Source organism: Lutra lutra, chromosome 4 (genome assembly GCF_902655055.1).
Source record: "Lutra lutra chromosome 4, mLutLut1.2, whole genome shotgun sequence".
NCBI classification, from domain to species: domain Eukaryota; kingdom Metazoa; phylum Chordata; class Mammalia; order Carnivora; family Mustelidae; genus Lutra; species Lutra lutra.
In genome coordinates, this window is record NC_062281.1 from 138,140,886 (window position 1) to 138,166,959 (window position 26,074).

General features: G+C 37.1%; 1 protein-coding gene and 1 pseudogene across 4 annotated transcripts in view; both read left to right on the forward strand.

The window, feature by feature from the left end:
- NEGR1 (neuronal growth regulator 1) overlaps positions 1–26,074 on the forward strand; it is an 861,528-nt gene that overhangs the window by 741,375 nt on the left and 94,079 nt on the right. The gene's annotated exons all lie outside the window — the stretch shown is intronic.
- Positions 4,589–4,748, forward strand: LOC125099392 (uncharacterized; annotated as a pseudogene).

The following is a 26,074-nucleotide window of genomic DNA, read 5'->3' on the forward strand; positions in this document are numbered from 1 at the left end:
ATCAGTGTATAAAATATACATATATATAGCATATATAAATATAGATATATTGGACTATATATCAACTGGACTGTGTAGTCTCTCAGATACTCTGACTCTTATTCTTTCTGCCACTGTCTGTGGAATCCCTAAGGCAATAGTCATTCAAATGGTAAAATAGTCATTGACCCCAAATTGGTCAAGTCATTACTAGGATTCAATGTTTCAAAACAATAAACACTTGAAAAATTGTTTAAAATTGAATTCCTTAGCACTGCATTCTTAGGGAAAAAATAATGTAAGTTTTGTTTTTTTTTAGAAAGGATTATTGTAGAAAAATCAATAAATATATGTTGAATGGAATGGAATTGAAGGGTAGAAAAACAAACAGAGCTTTCAATGAAACTCATCCTTCATTAATTGTGAGTTTGTTGAAGGCCTCCAGAGAATGGTTTGGTTAGTCAGAGATTTGAAGAGCATGTGGTTATAGCAGGATTTAAAGAGTGGTATAAATGATAAACAAAAGCTTTTAAATGCATGCACAGTCTGCTGTGCAAGATACAAAAGAGAAGAGTTCAGCAATATATAACTCTAAGCAAAAGATCATTAAAGGTAGATGAGAAAATAATTTACTTTATGAATAAAGCCAAACTGTTAAAATCCCAGTCATTTAAAACAAAGCATTAAAAACATTTCATTCAATAAAAAAACAGTAAATGAAAATTCTCACAAAACTATTCAGGGGGTAAGAAATAGATTTTCAGACTAGTCCATTTACTTCTTCTACAGAAGTGGAAAAAAAGAATGTAAAATAACTCAAGACAGATTTCATATTTTGTAATATTACTGTCAGAGAGTTAAAGCAGAGATAAAGTGGATATAGTTATGAAAATATTGGACACATTGAGAATATATTGAAGAAAATGGATTTATATCATTTATGTCCGTAAGTTCTAAAGAAATGAAGGTCCTGGAGTCATAACTTATATTTTTTTATATATTCTTGACAAGTCAGATTCTGTTTCAATTGAAGGGAATGAAAATTGAATTATTAACACCATTATTCAAGAAAAGGCCATGAAATATAGTAAGTAACAAGAACAAAAGCAAACTCTTCTTTGATCAATCTCAGAGTCTCCAGGTTTGAAAGGTAAGGGACATTTTTTCATGGTGAATGAGATATGCAGTGAATTTGAAAATTTGAACTACCATTATTGTAATTGCCACAAGAGACCCTATGCTATTCGGAGTAATGGTCATCTGGCTTAAAAATGACTACCATTTGGCCAATAACAACACCATCTATGAAAGCAACTGAAACATTTACACACATTCATTTTTTAAATTACATTTTGTGATCACTTTTGAAGTGTATTGTAATATTAATATTTGACTTTCACTTGTTAAAGGATGGGAAAGAGGTTAAGTCTGAAGTCTGTCTACCTTATTCAATATAAACCAATCTTCCTCAAACTATCTGTTGGTTTGCTAGTGCAGCCTATTTCTCTGAATACCCTGTACACAAATACTCTCTCCTGTGACCTTGAGCGCATCAAGGTAAGACTGAAGTTCCTAGTCTAGAATCAAATTTATGATGAGATGATAATTCTGGTTTTATATTCCTAGGTTATAGCTATCTACATAGGGTTAAAGTGGCCATCAAAAAAAAGTGAAATCCCAGCCCAGCTAGCATCTATTTGGTTTCCTGTAGACTCACAGTAATTTATTAATTTTTCAGGACATTAATTCAGCCAACCTTGTTTAGTCTATAGGCAGAAGATTAAAATTTGGAGTTAGTTAAAGTATTACAGATGCCCCACCCAGCATTTGTCTTTATTTTGTCCCTAGAAGTAATCTTTACCAGTCATTGGTTGAAAATTCTTATTTTGTAAATAATTTAATTTTAACTGCATGCCATTGTTATTTGTAGTAAAAATAGCTTCATTTTATAAGTCTTTAGACAACAGGAAATGTGTGTGTGTTTTTTTAAGATTTTATTTATTTGAAAGAGAGTGAGAAAGAGAGAGAGAAAGAGCAGGGGGAAGGGCAAAGGAAGAGGGAGATGTGGAGCTTGATCTAAGGACCCTGAGATCATGACCTGAGCAGAAGGCAGACATTTAACTGACTGAGACACCCAGGGACTCCTGGAAATGTGGTCTGAAAATGATTTTTCCATTTCTGAAAACAAACAATGAAGTCAATGCCGACTTTTCAATTGGACTTGGAAAACCACTACTTTAAAATGGCTATTGTTAAACACATTGTATCTATTGGTGTTTTAAGAACATACTTGAGTCCATGCAACAAAACTGGTTTAGTTATGAAAATATTGGACACATTGAGAATATATTGAAGAAAATGGATTTATATGATTTGTGTCCGTAAGTTCTAAAGAAATGAAGGTCCTGGAGTCATAACTTATATGACTCCATATAAGTGGAGTCATATAAGTGACTCCAGGTGAGTGGAGGTGACTCCAGGTGACTCAGCAAGTATATGGCAAAACCAAAATTAAAATGGCCAATACTTAATCATCAAATATATGTGCCTCACTTAAAGGATAGAAATCATTTTTGAAAAAGATACAATGTTTATAAATGAATCGTTTCTCTTCACCAGAAGATACCACATTATGTAATGAAATCCCACTTTTAACTGAATAATTCCTGATTCATGTACTTTGCAAATACTTTTTCACTTCTCGGGTTTCCTGGGTTTTCTTACAAAGGAAACTGCATTCATTCAGCTTACCCCAGGAAGCCCCATTTTCTGTTTGAAGGATATAGTTCATCATTTAGCAAACATTTATTGAGTAACAACTGTATCAGACACCAAGTACTGGGAGGACAGGTTTATTATTTTAAAGGGGTTTATAATCTATTAAGAAGACAGGCATATGTGTAACTAACCATTATTCAAGATAATATATTCTATAATTTCTGTCTAGAGAAAAAGCAGACAATTCTGCCTAGAGGAAATCTTCATATATATGGACAGGATCATAGATTAAACATAGTTGGCAAGGAATGTGGTACCATCATAGGCAAAGGAAATGCTTAAAAACTCAAAGGGATAGAAAGTATAGAAAATGAGAAAAATCTGATTTGATTTCTGTATCGCTACTATCTACTACTGTGCTGGTACTTAGCAGGTCCTCTGTCTGCCACATGATTTCAACAAAAATGCCAAACCACTTAACAAAGGATTTGAACCGAAAATTAAACACAAGAGTTAGGAAGTTTCCTGACAACTAATTATACCCCAGCTTTTGGTTTATATTAGGTCGTATCTAACATCCAGCATTTTTAAAACTCATGTAAAAGGGAAATAAAATGAAAAACACAAATTTACTACCAATTGAACTAAAACTCGCTCTCTTGCATCAGTTTATAGATATTAACAGTTCCTAAAAATACTTTTTTAAAAAATTTTATTTATTTGACAGAGAGAGAGAGAGATCACAAGTAGGCAGAGAGGCAGGCAGAGAGAGGAGGAAGCAGGCTCACTGCTGAGCAGAGAGCCCGATGCGGGGCTCGATCCCAGGACCCTGAGATCATGACCTGAGCCGAAGGCAGAGGCTTAATCCACTGAGCCACCCAGGTGCCCCCTAAAAATACTTTTTATGCTAACATTTTTATGGCAATTGAGAAAGGGCATTAAATCAGTTTTTTAAGTTGCATTATCAAGTTTTATGCTAAAAAACAAAAATGTCCACTTTTCAAGGGGTTATCTTTTCTCAACAAATGAATGAATGAATGAATGAATGAGTGGCTTAGAAACCCATATATAGTCCACAGGATTAGAGCATAAGAAGAATCTTATAAGTAACAGTAGTGTGCTTCTGTAAAACTCATTTATGAATAGAGAGGGGTGAAAATAATGAAAAATGAAGTAGTTACATGATAGCAAGAAAAAAAATACACTTGTTTACTAAATAGAAAATTAGAAAACCTCAATGCCTGCATCAAAAAAATATACCTAATTACCCATAGATGGATGGATGGATGGATGGATGAAGTGAATGAATGGGTGAATGGGTGGGTTTATGAATGGATAACAAACATGTGGTCCATAAAACTGCAGCATCAGAAGAGTAAGGAAACTGGCAGAAGCTGAGAAGGTAAGACAGCTTGCGAAGTTTCTGTCAGTTCCCAAGAACGCTTAATGAGCACCTAAATGTGTCAGACACTGCATTATCTACTGGAGATCCAAAGTGATTGACCCACTGCTTGTCTTTTAAGAATCTCACATTCCAGTGGAGGAGAGAGACATGGAAACAGAAGAAAATATTATAAAGCAATATGTACTATAAAACAGATATGTATAATACATTCTGGGAACTCTGACCCTGCCTAAGGGATGTCAGAAAAGGCTTTCTGGAGGTGATTTCTGAATACTTTAAACATAGAGATATACGGGGTTATTCAAGACAGAGAGTTCAGCATGCACAAAATAAACAAAGACATAAAATAGCACAGTGTGTTTGAGATTCCAATTAATCTGTAAAGTGTAAGTTGAATGGAGTTCAGTGGAGCTATGGATGAACAGGGCAAGATCATGAAGGATGTTGTGTATATTATTTGAAAGTTTGTTCTATATAACCCGAGACAAGACTATACTTTCAGGGATCATTTCTATAGTTTGTTATATAACCCAAGACATAGGCTGATCATTAGGCTTTCTATGTAATTCTGAGTTTCAAGGTGGAGAATTAATTGGTTTGAGCAACACTGGCACCAGAAAATGTTCTTATATAATATCTGAGAAGAGATGATGAGAGCCTAATATAGGACAGTGGTAGTAGCAAGGAGAGAACAGGATCTGTTCAAAAATTATTTAGAAGGAAAATTTATCACGGCTTGGTCACTGATTAGATTTGAGGGACAAGGAGATGTTTGAAACAAGTATAACTCCCACATCCTTCTGCAAATGTTGGGACACCAACCAAAGTAGGGGAAACGAACCAAATGTCTTGACAAATGGTTTGGGAAAGGATTCAGTGTTTTGTTTTACTGTAAGCAAGGGAATAATATTACTGTGTATTGTGCACACAAAATTCTGTAAGAGTAGAAAAGTAAGAATGAAGGTGAGGAAGCATCAGATGAGGTCTACGAAATCCTAATCCCTAGCTAGAAGTTTGTTGCCATCTCTTAAGAAAATAGCTACCTGGGGCGCCTGGGTGGCTCAGTGGGTTAAGCCGCTGCCTTTGGCTCAGGTCATGATCTCAGGGTCCTGGGATCGAGTCCCACATTGGGCTCTCTGCTCAGTGGGGAGCCTGCTTCCCCCCTCTCTCTCTGCCTTCCTCTCTGCCTACGTGTGATCTGTCTCTCTCTGTCAAATAAGTAAATAAAATCTCTTTAAAAAAAAAAAAAAAGAAAAAGAAAATAGCTACCTGAGGGGCACCTGGGTGGCTCAGTGGGTTAAGTGTCTCCCTTCAGCTCAGGTCATGGTCCCAAGGTTCTGGAATCGAGCCCCATGTCAGGTGCCCTGCTCAGTGGGGAGTCTGCTTCTCCATCTCCCTCTGCTGCTGCCCTGTTTGTACTCTCTCTGTCAAGTAAATAAAATCTTAAAAAAGAAAAAGAAAGAAAAGAAAAGGGCTACCTGAGTACAAAAATCTCTCTGCAAGCTCGTGATGATTTCCAGCAAAATAAGTATTAAACTTATGGTATTATATTTCAAAATTTATTTTAAGGTTTGTGGGGGTTTTTTTTCCTAATTCGAAACAACCAGGCTTCCATTATTCTCTGATTGTTAGAGTGTAAGGAGTCTAAGACAGCTCAGAATATATTTCAAATTCTAATTAATATGCCTGAATGTAATGAATTCAGATATTAATTATAATTATCCATAATTAGTTGATTAATTTCTAGATAAAATATAGCAGAAAATCTATGATGCATTTTAGAATATGATGCCCTTTTTACAGAGATGAAGAAAGTGGGGTGCTCTATCCTCTGTCTGTTCAGTCATTTCTTTCTTAACGAATCTTCAGCTTTGTCTCAAAATATCATTTTAGGCTCTTGGTTTTTGGTTTACTCTGGGCTCAGAGTAAAGCACCACCAAAGATATAGATCAATGCCTCAAAGTCAAACACCACACATACTAATAACAAGCCTTTAATATGTTAAATCAAATGATTAATAAAAAGCAGAAGTACAAAGATTATTAATGATTATCATCTCTCTACCTACATACGTAAAATAACAGACTTATAAATGTGAGTTTCTAATAGATATTTACTAGGTACAAACTAGCACATTATATATATATATATCTATATATATATATATAAAATTATGGAATTATGTCACAATCATCAAAGCACTCAATACCTTTATTTATATTTAGAGGTATGTGTCTGTCACATCTCTAATTAGCAAGGTCTTTTATAGAAGGAGGCAAGGTTTCTTTCCTTCTCTTTATTTTGAATCTTCTAAAAAAAATCTATCTATGGTGTCTTAAACAGTGACTGAAATATCCAAACTTATTGCATGAATGCATAAATGAATAAATCGACATGAGTTTTTCAGCAGCTTGAAAAATTAGAATTGAAATGCATATCTTTATATTTTAAAAGAAATAAACATGCATTTTTCCAAGCCCAACATGGAGCTTAAATACACATAGGGATGGAGTTTCCATCATTTATCTATTCAAAAAGGGAGAGAGTCAAAGTCTGATGGAAAGTAAAATTTCCTCCCCAAATTGTCACAAAATGGGAAACTTTACTACTCCTCTTGTCATTCCTGGTTTACCAGTAAGAAGAAAAAAAATAAAAGGCAGCTCTATTAGCTGAACACTGACTAGATGAATGTGACAGTGTCCTGCATTTAGGAACCAGGCAACATTTATTGAATGTGTGAATGGATAGATAGATGAATGAATGATTTCCTCATCATATTGGTTTCTTACTGTTGCAAGAGCAAATTGCCACAAATGTAGTCGTTTAAAACAACATGGATTTATTATCTTATAGTTCTGGAGGTCAGAAGTCTAAAATCAATCTCCCTGGTTTACATCAAGGTGTCAGCAGGACTGCATTCTTTTTTGGGAGGCTCTCAGGGAAAGTCTGTTTTCTTGCCTTTTCCAGATTCTAGAGGTTGTCCACATTCCTTATTTACAGTCTTCTGCCAACTTCAAAGCCAGCAGTGGCCATTCAAGTCTTTCTCATATCACATCGCTGACTCTTGCTTCACTCTTCCGCATTTTAGTGCCCTGGAATTACATTGGATCCACCCAAATAATCTAGGATAATCTCTATTTTATAGTTACTTGGTTAGCACCATAATTCTATCTGCTACCTTAATTCCCCTTTGCCATTTAATGTAATAAATTTATTGGTTCTAGGAATTAGGATGTGGGTACCATTGGGAGATCATTATTCTGCCTATCACATCAGATGATGAAATAATTTCTTTTCTCTATATCTAATATTTTACCTCAATACCTACTAAACCTCCTTGGATTTTCCAATATTCAGGTCATGAATTTTTTAGAATACTGACTACTTGAGCATTGAATTCTACATTAAATGTTTATAATTGTTAGGTCTGTGGTCAAAGGAACGAGACTGATACAAGGGAAGGTCAAGCAAAGCTTTATTTCACGCCAAGCATTGAGAATCAAACCGACCGTTTGGGGCCACCTCTTACAGAGCGGGCGACTCCAGCCTCACAGACTAACTTTTATAAAACAAAGGCCATGTGGTTGAGCCTGGCCACACACAGGTGGCCAATGAGATTGCAACATCAGAGAAAGCTGCACAGTCATGCTAGGTCACACATGGGTGGCCAATTGAATTACAATTCACCCCATAGTAGCTGTTTGAACTAGCCTATCACCTTGGTCAGAATTGGTGCCCAAAAGGTGGGGCCCACGCTTCTTGGTAGCTAGGGAGACAGTATACCCGCCCCACTGATTAGGTGTCTCCACCTGACCCAACTCATCCCTGCATTCAGGCTCTGTTATCTCCACCTGACCTGACCCGCCCTTGTATTTGGGCTTTGTTATCAGGAACTGGTCGACCACATTTTACTGGTTTCCCAGACTTACTTTTAAGTAAGTTCCCCTGGCAGGGGCGGGGGGTGGGGGTGCAGGGACAGTTTAAATGTTACTACATAAACAACAAAATGGCTGTTCAACCGAGATGGAGCCACTCTGGCTAAATAGGCCCTTACAATAATCACCTATTTCACCTATAAGAGGTAAAGATAACCTTAAATAAGTCCTATTTGTTAGGCCACATTATTACCAACAATATTACAATATTTTGTTTAAAAAAATCAAGTGATAATATACCCACACGCATGCATACACACACACACGCACGTGTGCACACACACACACATACACACATAAAAGACTAAAAGATCTTAATGTAGGAAATAAATCCCAACTGCCCAATGGTCAATTAGAGAAGGAATCCATACAGGAAAGAATCAGAAATGCTAGTAAGTCTTGAAACAATTGAAGTTAATGACTTCTGGTGTAGTAAGTGATTACTCTTTTAATAATACATGTAGGAAACAGTTCCTTTGTTCTTGGACATATGATTCTATAAAAGTCAACAACTAAATCTTATCTGTAGTTATTCCAAGTAGGAATGCATATATTTTAACTTGGCTTTAACTTTGAAATACTGAAAAGACACTTGAAAGGGAAAAAAGGTGTTTTAATGGAAATTTTGCATCTAGGAGAATAGTGTAAAACTGCTGGGAAAGTAAGCCCCAATGTTTGCTTTTCTTGACCACCTTTGGAGAATACAATTTTCACTGTAGTGCTTCTTGCCTCCTGTAGAACACCTGTATCCTCAGTCATTCCTCTCAGCCCAGAGACCCTCCCTGTACCAGAAATGCTTACAGTTGGAAATGAATGAATTTCAGCCAGTTTTTATCAATGGATCAGTTGTTTAACAAATGCATGCTTGTGTGATAGTCTTAATGACAAATAACCTCAAGTGCACACCTTCCTAGGAGTATTTGTGTTTTAAAAGGAACTGCGTGGGGGCGCATGGGTGGCTCAGTGGGTTAAAGCCTCTGCCTTCAGCTCAGGTCATGATCCCAGGATCCTGGGAATCTCTGCTCAGCAGGGAGCCTGCTTCCCCACTCTCTCTGCCTGCCTCTCTGCCTTCTTGTGATCTCTGTCAAATAAATAAATAAAATCTTTAAAAAAAAAAAAAAAGGAACTACCTGTTTAAACCTAAACAATTTATTTCTAATAGTGGAAACTTCACAGTTGACCATGCCCTTTGAGAGGATATTATTGGGCAGAGGAGCCTTTCTATTGCCATCTAAATCCATAAATCCAGAGATCCAAATCTTAGTTCCTCTGCTGATGATCCAGTCAGGTGTATTTGCCAACTTTGCGTCTTTCTCCCATTGTTTACCTTAAGCAGTCTAAATGGAGACTTCACAAATGCAAACAGACAAGGCTATTTTGTACTGCTCAAAAATGGCAATTTTATAACTCCTATTTCAAAGTGAGTTACAGTATTTTCAACAAACACCTCCCTCTCAAAATAGTCTTATATAATTCTTTGTGTCAACATTTTATAGGTAAGGAATGTGAAGTTCAGAGAGGTCAAACAATTTACCCAAAGGAGACACAACACCAGCAAATATTTTTTTGTGTTTTCCTACATTATGCTAGGGGTTTTATTTCTATTCTCATGCCGTTGTCACAGCAGTCTAACAACCTGTGCTCTTCCGCTGATTGACTTCTTCATAGTGATCACAAATCTGAACCATCATAGACTGAGAGGCCCCTGTTTGGGCATTTTTGTTATAATAGGATGCCAACTAGTCATCTTCTTGAAGTGAACCAACACTCTTTTGCTCACCTAAACACACAAAAACAAAGTGCCTTCCATTAATGTCACATCTTGTGTCTTAGAGGTTTTGAAAAGGGATGATGTTAGTGGTTTTTAGCAATCCATTTATTGGTTTATGTGCGTATGGACTTTCTGCCTCTAATTATGCAGCCAGGCAATCAAGATCTTCCCACTTCATGAACTGCCCACAGCATTTATTTATTGCTTTTTTAAAAATTTTATTTTATTTTTTTCAGTGTTCCAAGATTCATTGTTTATACACCACACCCTGTACTCCCTGCAGTATATGCCTCGTTAATACCCACCACCAGGCTCAGCCAACCCCCCATGCCCCTCCCCTCCAAAACCCTCAGTTTATTTCTCAGAGTCCACAGTCTCTCATGGTTTGTCTCCCCTTCTGATCTCCCCCAACTCACTTCTCCTTTCCTTCTCCTAATGTCTTCCATGTTATTCGTTATGCTCCACAAGTAAGTGAAACCCTATGATAATTGACTCTCTCTGCTTGACTTATTTCACTCAGCATAATCTCTTCCAGTCCCGTGCATGTTGATACAAAAGTTGGGTATTCATCCTTTCTGATGGAGGCATAATACTCCATTGTATATATGGACCATATCTTCTTTATCCATTCATCTGTTGAAGGGCATCTTGGCTCTTTCCACAGTTTGGCGATTGTGGCCGTTGCTGCTATGAACATTGGGCTACAGGTGGCCCTTTTTTTTTTTACTACATCTGTATCTTTGGGGGTAAATATCCAGCAGTGCAATTGCAGGGTCATAGGGTAGCTCTTTTTTTTTTTTTTTTAAGATTTTATTTATTTATTTGACAGAGAGATCACAAATAGGCAGAGAGACAGGCAGAGGGGGGGGGAAGCAGACTCCCCTCTGAGCAGAGAGCCCGATGTGGGGCTTGATCCCAGGACCCTGAGATCAGGACCTGAGCCGAAGGCAGAGGCTTAAACCACTGAGCCACCCAGGCACCTGGGTAGCTCTATTTTTAATTTCTTAAGGGATCTCCATGCTATTTTCCAAAGTGGCTGCACCAACTTGCATTCAGTGTAAGAGGTGTTCCCCTTTCTCAACATCCTCTCCAACACTTGTTGTTTACTGTCTTGTTGATTTTGGCCATTCTAACTTATTGCTTTTTATTGTGTAAAAGTAGAGCCAATCAACTCAGCAGGGCGTTACAATTGTTAGGCAACCACACAAGTGAACATGTGAGCTTGTGTCCTTACCATTAGGTTTGATTTTAGAAAAGTATTGTGGTTGGGAGAGGGCGGTGAGAGACAGGCGCAAGAGAAAGAGATGGAGAGAGAGAGAGAGAAAGGGACAGGGGCATATTGTATACCTGTTTTATAGTTAATAATGGCAACTTGACTGGAACCATATCCTCAATAAGTCTATCCTATCAGAAGTGATTTTTGTTGCCAAGTAGAAATGGTGGTACATCTTACCAATCCTCATATTTCATTTATAGCACTTTTGGGAGGAACTTTTTCTGTCTTTACCTCCTCCTTTACCATTCTACTCTACTGGAGCTACCAGAGTCCTTTGATTTCAGGATTTCTCTCAATTTCAAAGTGAGATTATACCCAGATATGAGTTAGCTGTCTTACTACAGATCATCTACTTACTACAGATCATCTACAAATCAGACCTGTCCACTCTGCAGCGTAACATTATCTCTCTTGAAATTTCTTAAGTTCATGTAGTTATAACTATATGATTATATATAACTATATATGTAGTTATATATAACTACATATAATCATGTAGTTATAACTGACATAGTTCATAACTCATGTAGTTATCCATACATTAATGCAGGCACCCATTCAACATCCTTTATCAAGTATCTATTATGTGCAATACACTATGCTAAATATATCATAGGGATAATCCTAGAATAGAATAGTGGAGACAGGAATGTGTTCTACCTCTTTTATCACGTCATATGTTAGAAATTCTGCTTATTGGGTTTATCTTGAACTGGTGGTATGTGTACCCATAAGGAGCAAAGCATTTTGATAAACATCTTACACTGTTTTCCCTTTGTGCTATTTAAAGGCTTGCAGGGAATTATTCAGTTTATCTTTTGAACTTGACAGTGCAGAGCAAATTATGAATAGACATTTTGTATTATAATGTATTGACAGATGATTCAGAATATAAACAAATCCCCTTTTCCGTGCCAACAGATCTATACTTTTCATAGCCAGAAGAATTCAGTCCCTAGGCAGCCCCTCTGTGCCATATTCTCTGCTGAAGTCTTCAGTGTCCTTCTCACATACAGAGGGTCCTTGATTTAAGATGGTTCGATTTAATGATTTTTCAACTTCAGGATGATGTGAAAACAGCCTGCCTTCAATAGAAACTGTACTTTGAATTTTGAATTTTGATCTTTTACTGGGCTAGCACTATGCAGTCCCATACTCTTTTGTGGTGCTGGCCAGCAGCAGCGAGCCCCAGCTCCCAGTCAGCCATGTGATCATGAAGGTTAACAACTGATACAATTATTCTGCTTTTCTCCTTTAGTATGATATTCAATAAGTTGCATCAGATAGATACTCAATCCTTTATTATAAAATAGGCTTCATGTTAGATGATTTTACCCAACTCTAGGCTAATATTAAGTGTTCTGAACATATTTAAGGTAGGCTAGGCTAAGCTATGATGTTCAATAGATTGAGTGCATTAAATAGATTTTTGACTTATGATATTTTCAACTTGTGTTATTCAATACGTAAACCCATTGTAAGTCAAGAAGGATCTCTTCTGATTTGTGTTGGGATTTTACATCTTTTTCCCTCCCACAGTAATATTCACCAAAGTGTAATTTACTCTAACACTTTGAGCAAAGACTGCTTCTAAAGACTCAATAGTAACATACTGAAATTGTTTGTGCCCCTGACCATTGAAATATGAAAAATTCAATGCTGTTGCCTCGTTGTTGAAGAACACTGTGCCATACCATCTATTTGCATTTAATATTTCATTTGTTGGGGACTGAGTGATAGAGGATAATCTATTTAAACAATATAGTACAGTGATTAGGAGGCCACCGTTAATTATCCAAAAAAGCCTGAAATCAAGTCAATGATTAGTTTAGAGTTTTAGACATGTCTCAACTCATTCAAGAATATTGATGAGGAAGATGTGGCCCCTGTCCTCAATGAACTCTCTCATTACCCCAGGAATAGAGATTCTATAAAATGGAGTGGTTGGAGTAGATGATCTTAAAGTTTGCTTCCAACTCTTAAATTCTATGACTTTCCTATAAAAAGGATATAAAAGGTCTACGGGTCTAAATCGGCTGTGAAATTGCTTTGGTGTTCCTTATGAGCTTAGTTAAATTGACTGTTTCCCAGTCAGATGGGTACATAGCACTTCGTGAATATAGTTTATTCTGAAATATCTGCATTGAATCCAGGAATTTAGAATGAGGAAGATTCAACTCAAACGTAAATCTCTGCCCCAGGTCAGAAATCCTGGAACCAAGCTCAATGAAAGAAACCAACTCTACCATTTCGTATATTATCAGGCTACTAACTAAAATTCCCAAGAGTGACAAGTCACAACTAACTTGTCCTTCACTTTGACAAGTTCCGAAAAATGGGTCTGGTGAAAATGCAAAAATTTCCAATGGGCTTATCTAACCATAGGTGGATGAACCCTTCAAAGCCTGCTGCATTGGGATGGAGTGACATAAAGCTCTTGGTGGCAAGTTAAAGCAGGTTACCTTGTACCTCCCTAAGCAGATACGAAACCAGTCACCTTCCCATTTTCTCCATCCACTCTCACTTGTTGCCTTTCCCTGTCCCACACATGCTGGTGACCCTAAAGAGCACCTATGGGGTAGTAGACTTTACAGTTTTCACACAAGTTATCTCTCATAGTAGGTAGTACACAGGAGCCAAAATGAATTGCTACTTCATGAATTTGGAAATAGATCTGCCTTCCAAAATAAAGAGCTAAGGCTTCAACATTACCTTGAATAAACAAACAAACCAAACAGTGTTCTAGGTTTTTGACTTCCTTATGAATGGTTTACAGATCTTGATATCTCTAATTAAAGAATGTAGGGTATGAATTGGTAGCCCGCGAAGGGAGTCATCAAACTATTTATTGTCCCTTTAAACCCTGACCAAGAGAGATTTCTCTTGGCAGACAAATGCAAATTGGATCTGCCTAGTAGACAGCCAGGAATGCTTGGGATGAACCTGATTCCAGGCTTAATGAGCTACGGATGATACCCAGGAAGAAAGTCAGTACGTCTCAGTGGACAGACAGCATTGGGATGAAAATAAAGATCACAGTCATTACCATTTATTGAGCAATTACTCTGTAGTGAACACTGTGTTCAATAATTTTAAATATATTATCTCAGTTAATTTTCATGCTAATTCTCAGAGTGGATATTTTTATTCCAACTTACAGAAGAAACTGAATCCAAGAGAGCTAATGAGTGAATGATTGCAGTCAGGCTCTATCTGACTCCAAATCCTGTGAACTTAAAAATTAAGCCAGTTTCTTAGCTGAGAATCTCACCCATCCTCTTAAAAGCCCATAAATTCTATGAGAATTTTGAAATGTTATCTTCTCATTTTTTATGATAATCCTTAAAGAATCACTTTTACCAAATATGTGTATATGTGTATATATATAGATAGGTAGATAGATAGATATATCTTTTTTTTTTAAGATTTTTTTTTTTTTTAATCTGACAGAGATCACAAGTAGGCAGAGAGGCAGGCAGAGAGAGAGAGAGGAGGAAGCAGGCTCTCTGCGGAGCAGAGAGCCTGATGTGGGGCTCGATCCCAGGACCCTGGGATCATGATCCGAGCCAAAGGCAGAGGCTTTAACCCACTGAGCCACCCAGGCGCCCCTAGATATATCTTTTTTAAAAAATTTCCTTATGCAGTGAATGAGGAACAAGTTTTTTTGTTTGTTTGTTTGTTTGTTTGTTTTTTAAATCCGTGATCCATGCACATAGTCTCAAGTTCACTGGATCATAAAATCTCTTTAAAAGGAATCCAGGCAGATCTCAGTTTGAAAACTCTGTATCAGAATAAGCTGCCTAAGACCTCAGTTTGAATCTGAGGTGGTATTTTTCCAGCTGTGTGATCTTAAATAGGTTGCTTCACTTTCCTGAGACTCACTTTCTTCTGTTCATTATGAAGATAAAAACAGATACCTATTAGGACTCTGAGATATTTTAGAAATATATATATAAACTCCATTGTGTTTAATAAAGGTAGATAGGGTATTGATTTTGGCTCAATATCTGGAGAAAAATGCTGATCAACCAGAGTTTTTATTATATGTTTAGGCACTGGCATATCTTCCTTAGCTTCTTCCAAATTTATTCAGCAAGAATTCATCTCCTAATCTTATCAGCTAAAAACATAGGAAAAATAAGTTCCTGGTCTCACAAGAGTGAGAACCAGGACCTAATATTGGCAGATTTGCCAAGATAATAATCACTCTGTATGCTTTTCCTCATAGCTTATTTTTTGGAAGAGGTGAAGGTGGGGGCAGATTTCTGTATTAGTCAGACAGAAAGTAGGTAGGAAAATATTTTAGTATACTAGCACACTAAATATGCCTTGCCTAGTTAACACAAATGCCTTAACTTTTTGAATTACTGTATGAAGTCTACTTACAAGCTAATAAAACTGATTTCTACAAGATTCATCTGAATCCAGTCTTTCTAAATTGTATGTATATCTGTCACTCTTCAACAGGAGAAATTATTTACTCTGTCAGATTTATTAGTGTATTACATATGTTGTGTTTCTTGTCCATGTTTTATATAGGAAAACTATTATATGTTAATAGCAAAGCTATTAGCTTCTTGTTAATCTGAGTTTCTAGTGCATATTATTCTTAGGGCATTTTCACCAATACAATTTTAAAATTTTTCTTAATATTTTTTTTCTTCCAAGTACTACTTAAATTAGTGATACCATAGACAGTTTTTCTGTGAACAGATGCTACACAAATTTTTTTTTTTTAAAGATTTTATTCATCCACTTGACAGAGATCACAAGTAGACAGAGAGGCAGGCAGAGAGAGAGAGGGAAGCAGGCTCCCCGCTGAGCAGAGAGTCCGATGTGGGACTCGATCCCAGGACCCTGAGATCATAACCTGAGCCAAAGGCAGCGGCTCAACCCACTGAGCCACCCAGGCGTCCCTACAAATTTTGTGTCACTGGTGTTTAGTCCTTGTATCAACTGCAATCAAATTAAATACCACAACATTTAAAACTTCGGAAAATGCAGTGTTAAAGAGTACAGATTATTTTTCCTTAAATACAGTCCAGTCATCACAAATTATGTTTTCACTTTCACCTCTGCTAACTACATTTCTCTCAATATGCTTTATACTGTGTACAGGGTGGGAGTGGTGAGAAGTGTTTTTACAATTAATATTCCCAACAGAAAAAAATTTTATCTCATAAAAGTTTTTATTTAATGTCATTGATAGTTATTTTAAAAATATAACACATGATTCTATAAAACACAAAATATTTCTATTTGGAAAGGAAAATATTGGGTTTTGTTTGAGAATAAACAATAGCGGCACTTTAAGCAAGCGATTATGAAGTTCCTCATGCATCATACTTCATCACTTATATCTAGAATTCCAGTTATTCCCACTTTTAACACATTTCCCATGAATCTACCTGTGTTTGCAGAATATAATTGTACTGTAGATATTATAATATGAACGCTCCATTGGATGTGTTCTTGAGGTTATTGTTTTTGCTTTATTTCATTTTGCTTTTTCTGAATACTGATGTAGAATTTGGCCAATTTGAGTTTAGTTATAAAAGAAGAAAGATAGGCCTTATTATGTGTTCACACTACAAGGTTATTCATATCAGTTGTATTTAATATTGGTTCTGTGTATCTTTGACTGATCATCTCAGTGCAAATACAAATGCTGATATTTTGTGACCCTAAGAATAGTAATGAATGAATATATCTCTCTTTGATTTAGCTTATCTCAACACAACCAGAAAAGAATTCTTTTTTTTTTTTTTTAAAGATTTTATTTATTTGACAGAGAGAAATCACAAGTAGGCAGAGAAGCAGGCAGAGAGAGAGAGGAGGAGGCAGACTCCCTGCTGAGCAGAAAGCCCGATGTGGGGCTCGAACCCAGGACCTGGGATCATGACCTGAGCCGAAGGCAGCGGCTTAACCCACTGAGCCACCCAGGCACCCCCAGAAAAGAATTCTTATCAGATGATTTATTTTACAATATCCTCGCATTGATCTACATGGAATCAATAAGTAAAAATAATGCTTCAACTCCACAGAACTTCTGTGGAAGTCTCTGGGCTTCTGGGAGCTAAACTCTTTCATTTTGTTTGGTTGAGCCTCTGATAAACAAGTAAATGTAATGTGATAGGTAATGGTGATACAAAGGCTTTTGGAGACAAAAGGAAATTGCTTTACTTGACCACAAAGGCTAGTCTTGTGGCATATTTTGAGACAAAATAGTTCTGTTGGTCAAATAGGTTTGATGACTCTGCATACCATATCATTATCTTGAAAATTCAAGTTATACATTAAACACACTAGAGATTCTGAAAAACCCTGTAATAAAGAAACCTGGCAAACTGTTTAATTCAGGATTTCCTAAATTTAGGTAAGCATGAAACACCACTCCTCCTTTTTTATTAACCAACACTCAGCTTTGCACAGCGTATTTTGCTGAACATGCTGTCAGTTGTGGTTAAGGTGTCTGAAAAGCAGTCAAAATGCTCTGTCTTCATTTTGCTCTTTCTCAAGTCACAGTCCAGCAACTCTTTGTAGCCTGGATCTGCAAAGTCATCAAGCCAATTTCAGAAGTCAGCCTTGGACTTGGAGAGCATTTTAACATTGTTTCAGGCCATGAGAGTTTTACTGACAAAATCATGCCTTAAGAGACATTTCACAGCCTGAGAGAATTATATGTACACTCAATGTTACAACCTTCAGGTCTGAGTGTATCTTTCTTTTCCAAAAGATTTGGCTTCCAGCCAAATAATCATAGGGCATATCTAATTATATATTCAAATTTACAATAAACCTGAAGGTTAAATAGAATCACTTTTAATTCATTGTTGACTATTTCAGTGTATTTTGCCTTCTGAAAGTGTAACAAAGAAGTCAATAGAACTCTGTACACATAGAACAATGCTGATCAATGTTTACCTTCTGAATATATAAATAATGTTTTATTTTAATAAAGGTTTTTTTGTGTGACTTACACAATGATAGACTCTAGTGAAGGCAGATAGATAAATAGTCCTTATATTTCTTCTCATGCCTTTTCTTCCTGTTTATATTGTTGCCCACCTTGTTTTTTCACTATCATATTGTACATTTTGGCTTTCTTTGACATGTTACCAGGGAGTGGACATTTTTGTGTCGACACAGAATCATCGGGTGGTGGTGGTGGTTGTTATTGTTGTTGTTGTAAAGGGCCCATGGAGATCACTCTTCATTTTATAGATAAATAAACTAAGGTTTGTCAGGCTGAAAGAATTTTCTAGCCATAGGTACAGCTCTTAGAAGCAGTGTCAGGTGATAAAACCTAGAATTAATGTTTCTCAATTCAGGGCAAATCTATTTCATAATGTGGAAAACTGATGGTTTTGACTCTCAGCAACCTTACAGATTGCAGGTTCCTTTACACCTCAAATGACAGTGAAAATCATGCTGAAAATATTTACTTTGTGGTAAAGTTAAAATTTATTTTATTCAATGAATCTCCATGAACATGCTACGAATGATATAATTTTATTTTTATTTTTTGTTTTTTAAAGATTTTATTTATTTCCTTATTTTAGAGAGAGAGTGCGCACATGTGAGCAGGGGGAGGAGCAGGGGGAGACAGAGGGGGAATGAATCTCAAGCAGAGTCCATGCCAAGCACGGAGCTCCATGCGGTGCTCCACCCCATGACCCTGAGATGATGACCTGAGCCAAAACCAAGAATCAGACGCTTAACCGACTAAGCCACCCAGGTGCCCCACAAATGCTATAATTTTAAAGATAATATGCCATCATTCCTTTAAAGATAGAAATCAATTATATATATATACCAAGTGATTGAAAAGTCCCATCTTTGTTGGATCACAATCTAAGGTTTCAAATAGAAAAGAATGTGTGTGCACATACCATGGTGTCTGTGTATAGAGAAAAGAGATAAATAATAAGCATGGGGACCAATAACAAATACATGGAAAAGCTGATATTCACTCTTTAGTATCATTTGCCCACTAATGCCAAGCCTACTATGGAGTGAGACAAAATCTGTAACAATTTTAAGTACCACATAGCAGTTACAGTATGCTATTGTTTTAAACCAGCATATTTAAATATACTATTACTATTATAAACATTAAATGTTGATAAATCTTAGAGAAGAGTCTATTGCAGATAAGGGAGAACTTTGAGAAGGAGGTGGCAATTCATCTGGTCTTTGGAAGTTCAAAAACATTTACCTAATCGAAGAAAATGAGACCACTTTATGTAACAGATGTGAAGAAATTGTCCCATTCCAAAAGTAAGACATTACATTGGTCAAAACTCAGTTTTCAGGCTGCCTGGGTGGCTCAGTGGGTTAAGCCTCTGCCTTTAGCTCAGGTCATGATCTCAGGGTCCTGGGATCGAGTCCCACATAAGGCTCTCTGCTAAGCAGGGATCCTGGTTCCTCCTCTCTCTCTCTCTCTACTTGTGATCTCTCTCTGTCAAATAAATAAAATCCTTTAAAAAAAAAACAGTTTTCACTTCAAAAACCTGATTAAAAAAATAAAACTAGTAGAGTTAAGATGAGGATAAAATGGAAAAAGTGATTATTTTCTTTTTTTTTAAGATTTTATTTATTTATTCGACAGAGAGAGAGATCACAAGTAGGCAGAGAGGCAGGCAGAGAGAGAGGAGGGGAGGCAGGCTCCCTGCTGAGCAGAGAGCCTGATGCCCTGCTCGATCCCAGGACCCTGGGATCATGACCTGAGCCGAAGGCAGAGGCTTAACCCACTGAGCCACCCAGGCACCCAAAAAGTGATTATTTTCATTTCCTGTCATTAATTTAGATTAATCCTATAAATCAGCAATGTAGCCTTTCTTCATTCTCAGTCTGACCTAAGCCTGATAGCTGGAGCTAAAACTTGCTTAGATCAAGATGTCTTGTTTGAAATATTTAACAGTTTTAGCCATATTAACTTATATAAAGTGATGAGTTAAACAAAATTTAACCACATTTCATGTTCTTGAAATATACATGTATACACAGAAGGAGAACCATGAAGAAATTATACAACTGATTTTTTTGGTATTATGTTCCATTTTGGGATTCATAAAAATCCCTCTGTTAAAAATATGTTAACAAATAAAACTTTTAGGATGCATTTCTAAAATTAAAGTTTAATTCATTAAGCAGAGAGATTATTATGCTAAGTAAAGTAAGTCAGAGAAAGACAAATACCATATGATTTTACTCATACATGGAATTTAAGAAACAAAACAAATGAACATAGGGGGAATAAAAAGAAAGACTACCCAAGAAACAGACTCTTCACTATAGAGAACAAATTGATGGTTACTGGGAGTAGGGGCGGGGTTATGGGTGAAATAGATGATGGAGATTAAGGAGGGCAGTTGTGATGAGTACCAGATGTTGTATGTAAGTGATGAATCACTAAATTCTAACCTGAAACTATTATTACACTGTATGTTAACTAACTGGAATTTATATAAAAACTTGGAGGAAAAAATCACATTATTTCACAGTCTAATAAGACTCAGTGTTGAGAAGTGTAGGTTAAATAGTTAATGGCCCATACATTGATCTGGCATTTATTATGGCTTAAAGATTTTGATCCAAGTGTTTCAATATAATGTGGCATGCACTTTTTTTTTTTTCTTGTGGCTAAGCTATTTCTCTATCACTGATAAGCTTTACTAAATCAGGGATGACCAAAAGGTCTCATTCTACATGCCTACCCTTATAGGTGGGTGGTGACTCTTGGGAGCAAGGATGAGAAGGATGCCATGGCTGTGTCAGGGCTCAGGAAGAAATGACTCTGTGATAAGAATACTGATATGTCTATCCCCAATAGAATATAAACACCATGAGGTGGGGGGAAGATTGTCTTCTTTGCTTTCTGTTGCATCCTGACTGCCTATAATAGTGCCCAGCACATAACAGGCATGATAGATAGATAGACAGATAGACAGACATATAGATACTAGACAGATAGATAGACAGACATATAGATACATGATAGATAGATAGACAATAAATAGAGATGAAAGAGAATAGCAGCATACACGATGCATGTTTGCCTTCTCTGCTTTAGGTGGTTGTATATGCCAGGCTCTGTTAGACACAGTCCCCGGGTATGTGTTGAAATATGACGATCTACTCCACTTCTAAAAAGAAATTTTTGAATGTAAAATATTCAAATAGGAGGGGCGCCTGTGTGGCTCAGTCCCTTAAGTGTCTGCCTTGAGCTCAGGTCATGATCTCAGGGTCCTGGGATGGAGACCCTATAGGGCTTCTTGCTCGACAGGGAGCCTGCTTCTCCCTCAGTCCCTCCCCCTGCTTGTGCTCTCTCTCTCTGTCTCTCTGAAAAATAAATACAATCTTAAAAATTCAAACAGTAGTTTATAGCTATGGAGGGTTATCACAATCCCCAAAAATCTCAACAAGAGGTCTGGTATTTAGAAGACCTTTGTGTGTTTGTTTGTTTTATGTCCAAAGAAAATCTATTTTGCTACGTGGAAGAGAATAAACTCTTGCCAAAAACTTACATTACTGGGCGCCTGGGTGGCTCAGTGGGTTAAGCCGCTGCCTTCGGCTCAGGTCATGATCTCAGGGTCCTGGGATCGAGTCCCGCATCGGGCTCTCTGCTCAGCAGGGAGCCTGCTTCCCTCTCTCTCTCTCTCTCTGCCTGCCTCTCTGTCTACTTGTGATCTCTCTCTGTCAAGTAAATAAATAAAAAAATAAAAAAAAAACTTACATTACTATTAAAGAAAAAGAAGAACAGAAAAGAAACCTTAATCCTGAAGTATCCTCAAGGTTTTTGTATTTATCCCTCTGCCCCAGAAGTCAGTAGTCAGCAGAGGGTTTCTCACTGATAGGGAATGGATTTGCCTTTGAACTGTCTTTGGATAGAACTGGCCACATCCGAGAGATGAAAATAATAAAAGCCAAGAGACCTGGCAGGCAGCTGCGTAGTGGGCAAATGCATAACCATCTCCACTGAATCTATTCCCTATGGTGGAGAAATGACCTGGAGGTCTCCTATGATTAAGGCAAATAATCTTATGAGTGGTCATGAGTATGCACAGTGATTGGGTTTGGCAGATTGCATAATCAACTGCAAATTAGCTTTTGGAAATGACTGGCTATACCCAATGGGCAGAAGAAATAGAAGCAAGGGGATCTGGCAGACAGCAGGTACCCATAGCAGCTGTATGAGTTCCATTCCCATAATTTACTATTGAGGAGAGCCAAGCCTGGACATTACATAGCTGTGCTTCTCCTTTCTGGTATTTGGGAGGGACTGCAGAAGGTTGCTGCATACTCATGTAATTTAGCTTCAGAGTAACAGTAAGGCAGTGAGGATGTCCTGCTTATGTTGAAGCATGAGATGCACATCCCTTTTCTTCATTCCCGGCAGAAAAGCACAACATCTGCTCTACTGATAATTGGACACCAGCCTCACCTGATGAAAGGATATTAATTTTCACTTCATAGATTAATAGACCTTGGAAAGTCAACCAGTCCATCACACTATCTCATTGCAGGAAACTTCCCAACCCAGAAGGAAGTGTTTTAAGAGAAATAAAGGCCTGTTTTACAGCGTTATGATTTTGAACACGACAAACTTCATCATACGGAGAATTGCTTAACCATTCCAAAGAAAGGGGGCATTTGATGACCACTACCTCTCAGTTGTTAAAGTAGTTCATGTTTTTCCATTTGTGTATTTTATTAGACAGGCCCAGGCCTAGACTTACAGAAACAATATCCATTGCAATAATTATTAATGAACTCACATTGAGTTTTTACTACTGTGCTAGGGACCATGGGGGCTATTAGCTCATAAATTTTAATCAGTGTACGTTTGTTTCTGTAATGGCAAATGGTATGGGATGACTTCTCATCTCATTTAGCATGATCTCCTGACTGAAACACAGAAGACATGTAATTTAATATGCTATCCTGAATAAAGTAGGTATTAACAAGTGAAAAAAGAGGTTCTAATGATAAGAAACATTAGTGTTAGGTTTTATTTTACCTGACATACTTTGTTTGGTATATAAATATGTAACATGTTACATATATGTTTGATATACAGATATTCATTTTCCCTTTGCTGCATGTATTTACATCTGTATATCTTGCAATCAGATTTTTTTTCTTCATCCTCTTTTTATGGCTTTTTTTTTAAAGATTTTATTTATTCATTTGACAGAGAGAGAGAGAGAGAGATCACAAGTAGGCAGAGAGGCAGGCAGAGAGAGGAGGAAGCAGGCTCACTGCCGAGCAGGGAGCCGGATGTGGGGCTCGATCCCAGGACCCTGAGATCATGACCTGAGCTGAAGGCAGAGGCTTAACCCACTGAGCCACCCAGGCGCCCCTCTATATGGCTTTTTAAAGGAGTAGAGAATATATATTGAAAAAAAAAAATGAGATCTTAAGCCACCACAATTGAGAGAAGCAACAAACCAATTCTACCCTGGGGAATCAGCTACCCTGAAAGTAATTTATTCATCTGCTCTCATAAAAGAGAGTGAAAACCCTCCGTCTCAAAAAGGTTTTCAAATTGTCTTCAGAAAAGCATATTTGGAATTTTTTAAAACTATGGATTAATAGTAAATGTTTCTGTTTAAAAGAGATACATATTTCAAACAATTCACAGGGTAACTCCTGATAGTTCTAAATATATTTATAATATACATACACACTTAGTATTATTTCATAAAATTATTTGAACACAGAAAATCATAAAGATATATGTTGTTTGCTAATAAATGCATCTCTTTCCATCAGGAATAATAGTTTCTCTTTACTTATAACAGCATCATTTGTCAATTGATCAGCACTTATCAGCCCAGTATGTAAAGTACTAGCTAATACCACTTCAATTAAACATGCATTTCTTATTGGAAATTTCAATATTAATAAGCTCTTCTCCCAATTCTTTCTAGTATACTGGAATCAGATGGCAATTATGGGAACTGCATACATGACTCTTTACTTATTTAATTCATAAATGCTAATGTTTCAAATAGAAACCAGATGAAGCACATCAAAATCTAGTGGATTATTTTGATTGATAAGTTTTCCAGCATTGAGAATGGATGTTAGCAAAGTTGCAGGTGGTTTAGCTGTCTACGGAAGGGTCTAGTGGAATGTGGAGACTGCCTATAAAGTAGGGATTTACACATGTATCCTGTTGATAGGTTATCATAGCACTCTAGCAGGTACATAATGAATTCTTGCCTTGTTATTGATCTACTGCACATCTCCTTAGCTCAGCCAGGATCTGTAGTGTTATTTGAACAGAACAGGCAGATAATCAAACATTCTGTTTGTATAGAATTGTCCCAATTTAAGGTCCTTCAGGACCCTCCAGGATGCCTATTTGAGATGTTTTTCTTTCTGAAAAGCATTATCTTGGGATAAAAAAAAAAAAATGTAGTCTGTCATAATCCCAGCCCAAAGAAATGTGAATTCTGGGCCCCTTACACAAGTTCTCAAAGAAGTAAAAAATAAAAACCAAGAAAGCAACATGGATTATAAAGAAAGGATATCAAACTTCTGACCAATGTGTACTTCATTCTTCTCATCCCCTCTTCTACCACCTACTGTTGTACTCAAAACAAGAATTAGTTCATCATCATTTCTGATTTCAGGACTTCCAAGTTTCCCTGGATATCTTCCCTCAAACTAATTGTGGGTGCCAACATGAATCCATTTCTGGCCCTCTGATTCCTCTATTCCTTTTGGTTTCTTATGCTGTTTCCATATTCCTTCTTTTATGGGTTGTTCATGGACTTTCTTTCTATTTTGGAGTATCCCACATTACTTATCCCTTTCTTATCCCTTTCTGTTAAACTGAGCAGGAGCCCCTTAAGCTGACCCTTAACATATGGTGAAGAAATAATAAAAAGTTATCATTAAGAGATAAATGTTATCATTAAGAGATAAACTTCTAGTCATAAGCAGTGAGCATTAGACAATCTTACTCAGCTGAAATTATAAGATGTGGGAAAGGCAGAGATTGACTCCCAGAGCCTGAAGCCTCTGGGATAATTTTCTGTCAGAACATGACAAAACAAAACTCACACAATATTGTAACAATTATCAGGTGCCTTCATCAAGGGTTCCTCCTGGAAAGCTGGCGTCACATTTTCAACGCCTAGTAAGTGCTCAGTGTGTGTTGACAAAACTGTTGAACTATTTCTTTAATGCAACAATTCCTTAGGAAACTGCTTAATATCTTCTTTCCAGGATCACTGTCTTCTCTTTCTTCCCCCTTTTCACATTATATACATAGTCTTTTCTCTCCTTCTTTTCCTTTTTCCTGACATCAGAAGTTACCAGATCACTAAATTTCTTGGTTACGAAAATTCAAACCTTTGCTGGTAATTGTCATAATGTCTGCTTAATAACCTACCTCCAAAGATGTATGTTAGCAACAGATTCTGTGATCCTCACTATAGATACTGTAGATATTTAGGAGATGAAGACATCAGAGAGGTAGACAGAACTTAGAAGATGCTTCCAGAAGGAAGTGGTTCTGTGCAATGAGTTTAACCAGTGGTACAGTTTGAGGGAACAGTACCTGCAAGACTGCCCTCATTTCAGAGTCCCCAGGACCACTTTTACTTCAGACCAGCTGGCTATGAATTCAGACACCCCCACAATCATCCATGGGTTTGATAATTCACAAGACTCAAGAACACACTGAAAGCTATTATACTCGTGCTTTATTACAGACAAAGAATACAGAAAATCAGCCAAAGGAAGAGACACACAGGGCAGAGTCAAGCAGAAGTTCAAATGCACAGCTTCTGGCTGTCCCCTCCATGTGGAGTCGTGGATGGTGTGACCTCCTCCTGGCCACAACATGGGGTAATACACACAGAGTATTGCCAACCAGGGAAGCTCCTTTGAGCTTTTGGTATCCAGAGTTTTTATCTGGGTTTAATTACATACTGCCAATGTGGCTTCCTTTTTATCCTCAGCCCCTCACAAGG